Genomic DNA, 7,108 nt, shown 5'->3' with positions numbered 1-7,108 from the left:
CTTACTCATCTGACTGTTGCACAACCCTTATGAGTAAACATAAGGTCATCTTCTGGACTTTCCTAAAGTGTCAGTGTTGGTAATCTTCGACCCTGGCAATCACACATGTAACTCTACATCAGCTGTATAACGGTGTTTACCATATGTCAGTGTGTGCAGTCTGCTGCAGCAAGGACTGGTAAAGGTTGCTTATTAAATTAAATGCTTTAATTAGTCATGCTGATGTGATTGTGTGGGGTTTTTTGTGTTTTTTTTGGTAATATAGTTAGGTATTTTTAAAAGTTTACTATAGTCGTGAACTTTAATAATAAAAGAATTGTTGACAGCTTCAGATTTCTAACTTCCAATTGTATGTAAAAACTAGAGGCTGACGTGGCTTTCAGCTTAGACAATCTAGCTTCCAGGAAAGGCAGCATAGCTTTTCTTAGTCTTCTAAAGGAAGTTGAATTAGGTTGACCATCAGGTCTTGATGCATACATTTCTGCCAAGCTTCTTTGGACATAGCTAAACAGTTTGCCAGCTTACTTCCCCTTGCAAATAGAAGGATGACTGAAGCAACCATTCTGTAGATGCTGCCACCTTGAACTCATGAGTCCAGCAGGCAGGAAGTGAACTCCCTGCTTAAACATCCTGCTTCTCTCTATGACGCTGAGCTAAACTAATTAGGAAGATTTCAGCCTTAGGTTCTAGCCAATCAGAATGCAGGACTTGCAAGAGGATGTCATACTTCTTCTGTTGTTGTTGATCATGTTAAGCATTTGCCCTCCTGTAATCTTTCTGAAGCAAACTTGATTCAGGCTGGTGAACACTTTTTTTCTTCAGTTTTAAATGACTAACCCTAGCCACAAAAGCTCTACATGAATTTATTAGGATTTTTAGCCAGATGGCAGCCTACAGATTCAGAGAAATTTCAGAAATGGGTTGCAATGTGTATGACATGAGATGGGACTGCTGTTTCCAGAGATGGATGGTAGAAAATTTTCCAATGCTTAATTTTTTTGTAGAAAATTTTCCTTTTCTGATATCACCAATGCATGTGAATAATTTATTATGAATAGATGTTCAATTGAATATTGAATATGGCTTTTGAAGAAGCTTTGCAAAATGGGATGGTTTAGTTGCTAGCACACCCGTTGCCAACTCTCCCGGATCACTGCTTCCCATCTGATGAAATCTTGTCCTTCACGACGGTTATTTGCCTGTATAGGAACAAAACATTACATTGTATTGTCGAAGGCTTTCACGGCCGGAGAACGATGGTTGTTGGGGGTTTTCCGGGCTGTATTGCCGTGGTCTTGGCATTGTAGTTCCTGACGTTTCGCCAGCAGCTGTGGCTGGCATCTTCAGAGGTGTAGCACCAAAAGGTCCTTTTGTTTAAAAGGACTATAATATGTTGAATTACTTATATTGTTGAACTTACCTGTTATACTTACCTTATACTGGAGCATTAGTTGAATTGAACATACACGATTAGGGGCTCTCACCCGACTGAGTGGTGGAGTCAGTACAGTCTAATAATTGTATAAATCGCCTTGCACTTACAACATTTACACTTTATAAAATAATTATTGATTATTATATTAGATACTTGTTTGAGTCTCCTTGGAGTGGGCTCCCTGTAGTTTTGTGTGCATATTGGAGACTCCCCCTTTGGTTTTGGTTTTGTGCTAAATTACTACTCATTTCATAGGCTGCTGCCCAGTGAAAAACAAATAAAAGGACACCCATGCACATAAAAGCCTTTGGTCACACTTAAAGAAGCTAACTGGACTGTGTCCTAAAAGGCCAAGCTAGTCATTACAGGGAAACAGGGTTTCCAATCCCAACCCTGTATTTCTTAATAAAGCTGAAATGCATTTGTAAGGCAACATTGGCAGGTGGGACGAAGTATTTTCCTGGGTGTTTAACTATTTTTAACTTTTCTCTGATAACACCTTCTGGCACGGATTTAAATTTATTTTCCCAGTTAGGATTCAAAACAAAATGAACACAGCTTGGAAAACGGCCAGGGTGTTTGCAGGGGAAAATCAGCCAGCAATGGAGCAGTTAAGCAATCCTTCCTCCTGCTTGTCAGCCATTCCCTGGAACAGCTTCTCTTGGCTATATTGTCATCTCAATGCAGTGGGATCTCACATTTACCAAGATAACATGTATTTATTTGATAATTCTGTGCTGCTTCTCCAGGGAACATCTGCTTTGGCCTTTTGTGACAATTGGATATGTGACACAGTTTTTTAGAAACACAACTTTGATGGATGTTATGATCTCATGGTATGCAAGGGACTCATTAACATGGCAAAGCTGAATTGTTTTTGTGTGCACATGCTTAAATTTGTTTGTACCCCAGTCCTAAAACACAGAATTGTAGTTTTCTACTTGAACAATTTCTCAGCATTGGTAAAAAAGAATTGTTCAGGAGGACATTTCTGTTAAAGTATGGATTAGGGCTACAGTAACATCTGTAAAATTTATTTTAGGCAGTTAGTTGCATATATAATACATTTGGGTGGTGGTCTAATTTTTATAATCTGATTTCATTGCATTATTGTATGTATTATACTGTCCTTATTTGCATTTTTTAAACTGATTCTCTGCAAGAACAGTGGAATATAAAATAAATACATACATTTCTGTACATGAAATAATTTTCACAGGTAGCCGTGTTGGTCTGCAGTAGAACAGCAGGACATGAGTCCAGTGGCACATTAGAGACCAACAAGCTTTTCAAAGTGTAAGCTTTCGAGAGTCAGAGCTCCCTTCTTCAGACACGAGTAGGAATGGAGATCCCTGAACCTTTATATCCTAGCCAAAGGTGGGAGAGGTGTTGCAAGGGACGGCAATGCAACTTGATTGGAGCAGAAATTAGCATCTGTAGTGAGATAACAATCCTAAGTCTCTGTTCAGAGTTTGTGTGGGTGATTGCATAAACTCCTTTTCAGCAATTTCACATTGTTATCTCCCCTCCAAGTTTCTCTGAGGACAGCCACTTTTATGTCAGCAATGGAATGTCCTGGAAGATTAAAATGTTCTCCCAGTGCTTTTTGAGTGCTGTGATTTCTAATGTCCATCTGATGTTAGAAATTTGACATTAGATTTCACAATATAATCAACTGTTAGAACATTCACTGAGCGAAGTACAATAATGAACATGAGTCAGGACATTCAGTGAAAGAGATACACAGTGAAATCCTAAGGAGAGTTACTCTAGACTAAGCCCATTGAAATCACTACCCATGATAGCATCAATATTTATGTATTAATATTGTATTTATTAATAAAGTATTAAATTATTAATATGTATTAATATTTATTTACTCACAAGTTTTTTACCCCACCTTTCTGCCCTGATAGACTGGAATATTATATATATTAAAACCTGTTCTTCTCTCTGCAATACTTTTTCTGTATAATTATTGCAAATAATTTTCCTCTCCAGGCTGCTAAGACAGCACAGATGCAACTGCTACCCACAGAATTCAAGTTTTGCTTTTGCTGTTCAAAAATGCTGGGGAGGTCTTATGTAGCCCTTTGTACAAACACAAATGGTTAGTATTAGCAGCACTTTCCCTCTAATCTCACAGCATGTGTCTTTTAAGGCTACATATCACCTCTATTATAGTAGCATTTGGGTAGCAGAGATTAAAACCACCCTTCATCAGCATGGACAAAAGAGGGGGATTCCCTCCCTCATCACATCTGTTTCTCCCTGGGGTCTAGAAAAAAACAATGGAAAAAATGCCCGCAGTATAAATCTGCAAGTTCCAAAAAGGGGTACAGACCCATTTTCAACTGGATGATCTAAGTTTCATTACTATCTTACCATGACTTGTGGTTTGAATGGATTTGGATTAAGCTGAATGTAGCATCTAACACAAATCATATTTATTGCGCCGTTGCCAGTTGAATTCCAGCAACATTGTGAAGGCACAGTAAGCTATATGTTCACCTAAGTATATGGTAAAGCGGAACATGACCTGTTCCCCTTATGTCCAATTTAGTTTGGGTCCATTAATATTTACATAATCTCCATACTCATGAGGTCAAAGGATGACTAATTCACACAACTGTGCTGTCAAGAATATGGATTTTGCTGCCATCAAGCTTCCATTTTTCTGGGCTTTTCCGCTCACCTCCCGTTTTCCACCCCCTGCCACCACTCACCTGGCCTGCAGGGGGGAAAGGCGGGGGAAGAGGCCTCGCAGGTGTGCTCCTGGTGTGGCACAATCCTGTCACTCCCAAAAATGGCATTGCACAAGACTCAAGAGCACTTCTGCGCTTCATATGGGTTGTTTGGGGCTCAAATCGGCCCGGTGCCAAGTGTGGGAGTGCTCCCGGGCCAGATACAACTTGGTGTCATCCGCATCTGTTGCCCATCTGGAGGTTAGCAACTCTACTAACCGTAAACTTCTGCTTTAGAGTCTAGCTCATGTTAGAGCTTTGCTTTCCCCCTTCTCGAATGGAGTACATTGTACAGTGTTTGTTGGTGCTTGAAATATTTAATACGGATAGCAGTGTTGCTGTATGTTTAGTGTTATTGTGACTGCTTCACTTTACCGATTTCTCAGTCCAACTGCTTGAATATTATTTCCGATAATAAACTTTCTCTAATTTTACTCTATTGGAATTTCCAGTAATAATTCTGCACTTTGCTACATGGTCAGCACATCCCTTTATAGCCACCTGTGTGTGTCTACCTAGATAGGGGGTGCTCCTTAAAACAGAATGTAATTCCTTTAGCTTCTTTTGTTTAGGGATGAGGGGCATCAGCACAAGGCTTTTCTTCCTTAAACTCACACTACTCTAGTAAGAATTTATGCTGAATTGACAAGTGAGTCCATTGCCACATTCATGCAGAAACATTTATAGGATATGCATATGACACCACCAGTTATCCTGTGTACCTCAGTGACAGAGGCGCTAGTCTTGAAGGTTTTGCAATGTACTCAAAACATGCTGAGCTAGCTCCTCCGCTTTCTGTGTTTCCCGGTTTGGCATGCGCAAGTAACCATGGGAATGTGTCATAAGCAAACTGATTCCAGTGGTCAAAGAATGGAGTAACTTAACATAGAATTTCACTCTTAAAATACAAAAGTATTGACAGAAGGCATATCAAACGTTCTTTCTACAAAGCATTATTTAATACAAAAGCAATACATTGAGGATATCTGCCAGAAATATTAATTATCCATCTATTGGCTTAAAATAAAAGTGGTAATACCATAAAATCTTTTGTAAGGACTGGATCCTGGGAGGGAGAGAGGGAGGTGGGGGAGAGAGAGAATAAACATAGCAAATAATAAGTACTATTACTTAATTAGGAGTGAAGGTGGCATGGTATAGCCTGATCCCGCCAGATCTCAGAAGCTAAGCAGGGTTACTACTTGGATGGGTAACTACCAAGGAATACTGCAGAAGAAGGTAATGGCAAATCGCCTTTGTTTTTCTGTTGTCTTGAAAGCCCCTTGCTGGGATTGCTGTAAGTCGATTTTGACTTGATGGCACATACACAGCACTTAATTCTCCCAAAGCAAGTACTGTGCATTTGGTGCCCCCATTAGTCCTTCAGGCCAGCAAGGTATGTCATTTACTATCTATCAATGTTAATGATAGGACATTTTGGAGGTCTTTCATTCATAGGGTCACCATAGGTTGGAGGTGACTTGATGGCACATAAAACACACACATTTTCTGATATTGCTCTTTGCTATTAGTCACATTAGTTTACTGGGGAGAAAGTAATTCCCATCATACATACACTCAGCAATGATACATTCATATTCTCAAAAATTTCAGCCACCAATTTCAGCTGTCTGCAATCTCTTCATTTCTGTTCACATAAGATGAGCATTATCTTGATGTGTTGCATATAGGAGCAATTTACATATTGGATCCTATGCCTGGCATTCGTTACTTCAGTCTGTTTCCTCCATCCATGTTGGTGTTCAACGATCAAACAAAGACATTACCAGAGATGCACTGGCATAACAGAAGCAAGGACAGATGGGAGGTCTGGAGTTTCTCAGGAGGACCAGGCAGGCCAGCTCTTTTCAAATATGCTGCTATTATCAGGACTGCCAAAACCGTCTTGCTGTGATGTAAGTAATTGCTGAGACAGTCCAAAAAGCTGGCAGCTTAGTTCAGCTCTGATAGCAAATTGATAGGTCGTGTTCCTCAAATGGAGATTCATGCAATAAACCAAACATCTTTCATCATTAGAGGAAGCATTTCAAGGGCTAGAGCCAAGCAAAAGTGCAATGAAGTAGCACCACATCCTCTTCTACCATTCAGGGTTGAAAGTCTCACCCTATCTTTACTGGTTTGGGAATCGCCATCCTCAAATGTGATGTTTAAACTGTTAAAAAAATTAATCTCCATTTCCTCTGATGTTCAATCAAGGTCCCCTATATGTTACTGCTTTTAAAAAAGAATGTTTCCTTCACTTTTGAATAGCATTTAACTTCTGATCAGAATTAGGTAAGAAAATGTCTTACAGAAGAATTTGAAATATCTACCATATTTTATTAAATTGTTGTGTATGCTGCTATTACTCACCTTGGGTCCTGAGATGCTTGGAAGAAAGGTGGGTATATAAATATTTCAAATAAATAAATAATGTTTTGACTTTGGCTGACGTCAAAACAAGGTTGACTCTGTCATGAAGCCAACTATTGTGATCGCACGCTGGAGCTTGCGATCTTCCTTGCTCCCACTTTAAAACTAGAGATGAGCATCAATTATAAGGGCTTCCAAAACTATCGCAAGATTCCTTTCTTTTTAAAGAGTGTGGCCACAATCTTTACTGCTCGGGCAACACGGAAACAAATATGGTGACCTGTACACATTTTGAAAGACCTATAGAACTCGTGTGGCTTGTTACATTTTTAAACAGGACAAGGGGAGTGAGAAGACAAGGATTAGATGTTCCAACTCCTGGGTAGTGGTGGAGGTGGTGCATTGGATATAAGTAATATCAAAACTAGTTTTTTGCCTCTCTCCCATGACTCAGCAAGGAGAATATCTTCCCAGATCACAAGGGTTGCATTACGCTACAAACAATCATTTGGAGATTCAGATTATCATACTAACATAATTAGTACAAACCATGGTT

This window comes from Eublepharis macularius, chromosome 2, assembly GCF_028583425.1.
Source record: "Eublepharis macularius isolate TG4126 chromosome 2, MPM_Emac_v1.0, whole genome shotgun sequence".
In the NCBI taxonomy this organism is placed as follows: domain Eukaryota; kingdom Metazoa; phylum Chordata; class Lepidosauria; order Squamata; family Eublepharidae; genus Eublepharis; species Eublepharis macularius.
The sequence above is the reverse complement of the archived record's forward strand: the minus strand, read 5'-3'. Positions refer to the sequence as shown.